This window comes from Vespa velutina, chromosome 8, assembly GCF_912470025.1.
Source record: "Vespa velutina chromosome 8, iVesVel2.1, whole genome shotgun sequence".
Lineage (NCBI taxonomy): Eukaryota > Metazoa > Arthropoda > Insecta > Hymenoptera > Vespidae > Vespa > Vespa velutina.
The window spans coordinates 4,540,868-4,542,993 of NC_062195.1; the positions used below are offsets into that span (position 1 = coordinate 4,540,868).

The following is a 2,126-nucleotide window of genomic DNA, read 5'->3' on the forward strand; positions in this document are numbered from 1 at the left end:
GTCTTCGCATCTTTTTAATTATAAATTAAAGTGCTTCTCTCTGGTATTTCAAACGATTGTTTTCATTAAAGAAAATAGAAAATGATATTTAAAGCATCAATGATACGATCAGAGAAATTAGCGAAAATTGCGTTCGATAAGAGAAAAAGAAAAAAAAAAAAAAAAAAAAGAAAAAAAGAAAAAGCCGTGAGAACGATAAATCATACGGGGCAGTGCATCGTTAGAAATTTTTTTGGTAAATTAGATCTCTCATATACCCAGAAAAGCAATGAAACAAATGGTGTTAGAACGCTCTATCCGACAATAAAGTATGTACCCGAGGGAGATAGAAAGTTTACGAATAAGATTGGTGTAACGTGCTCTTCCCAAAGCATCGAAAATTATTTCCAGTGCGCTTGACGGGTTAGACACGGAAAGGTCTTCGTATTTTTATCAATGTAAAAAGTAAATGTTTCTAAGTGTGAAAATACCATCGACTTAAAAAAAAAAAAGTGAATAATTCGATAGCCAAAAGACAGAAAATAACTTATATATCATACTATATCACAGATCAATAATAATTTAAAAGAAAAAAAAAAAAAAAAAAGAGAAAAAAAAGAAAAAGAAAAAAAAAAAAAAAGGAAAAAGGAAAAAAAGGAAGAAGCGTAAGTAAATGCTAACAGATAAAAAGATTGTTACTTACTAAAAAAATTTCGTTACTATCGTCGAGTGACCTTTACCCACGTAAAGCGCATGGTATGTACACGCACTTTGATCACATTGTAGCTGTGATATATACCTAAATTATATGCGCGTGAGTTTTTTCTACTACTATCATGTTTTGTATCGCGATCGATGATCTTTTCATCCAAAAAATACATATAAACGTACATACATACAAATATACATGCGTCTCCTACCTCATCAGACAAACCGCATTTTAATTTCTTTATTATAAAAAAGCTCTTACGCACGATGATTGGACGAAATTTTAATAGTCTGATTATTCCTCGTGTACATATAATAACATAGATACATAGGTAGGGCGATCATTTTAACCAATCCATAATCGTTTGTGAATTTTGTATCCCATATCTAATTGCCTCGATGAATTTATTTAATTTTCTTAGAAAGCAACATGAAAATATACATTTAAGATTCATATATCTGCATAAACGAAGAGCAGAAAAATGATTTAAGGAAAAGAAGAAGAACGCTTGGAAGGGCATTTATTCTCAAGTGAAAAATTCAATTTATAAGGTCACAAATATCGGGCTTCCACGTGATATTTTGCGACGGAACCATGGAAGATTCTTGGCAGCAGTAAGCGAATGAAAATATGACGAAATATAATCGTAGGCGAATGAAGTGACATGAATTTAATCTGTCTAAGACTCTCGCTCAAAGTGATTATAAATCTTAATGTGTAAAAATAATTTATCGGAAGATTGAGAGAGAGAGAGAGAGAGAGAGAGAAATATAGAAAGAATAGAAAATAGAAGATATTGATTTCTCGTGAGAATGATAACAACGAGAAGAAATTATAAGTGCGTTGGGCGGAATTTCGAGTGTCTGTTTCTATGTATAAAACAAAAGTAAAAATCGTATGATCGTTACTCGTTAGCTGATGTTGTGTCGCTGTATATATTACCGTTAAATCGATTTACGTACTGTAAATTTAAGTTCGAAAGTGATCGTGTCGAACATCGTTGTACCTCCATAAGCATCGGCTATAATTTAAGCAAGTTCTTATCAAATAAGTAGTTGGCCAACAATTTCATAGACAAAGAGAATTACACGTATATATTTACTATACGTACAACTATCCATCTTGCGTCTGTAAACTTTGGCGATACAGAAACTACGAATCACTTTCCCAGCATTAGATAAATTTTGGCCTCGTTTTAGCATACAACTACGGTCACAAATTTCCTTTCAAAGTGGACAATAAAACTCGGGTGGTATTAGTCGAAAACAATGTCAACATCTTGTAAACGATTATCGATTCATATCATTATGAACATTTGACTATACATATCTGATTCTCGTCGATCGTCGTCCATAAAAATTTATTATGTAAAAAAAAAAAAAAAAAAAAAAAAGAAAAAAAAATCGACGCGGAGATTTATAATTAACATATCCTTTAT

At 31.5% G+C, this 2,126-nt stretch overlaps 1 protein-coding gene across 5 annotated transcripts in view; it reads left to right on the forward strand.

Moving 5' to 3' along the window:
* Positions 1-655, forward strand: part of LOC124951238 (nephrin-like) — a 282,614-nt gene extending 281,959 nt beyond the window's left edge. For all 5 annotated transcript variants that reach the window (XM_047499301.1, XM_047499306.1, XM_047499305.1 and 2 more), the window contains one exon: positions 1-655. This exon is cut by the window's left edge and continues 1,806 nt beyond it. The gene's annotated coding sequence lies outside the window, so the exon portion shown is untranslated.
* The last annotated feature ends 1,471 nt before the right edge of the window (positions 656-2,126 follow it).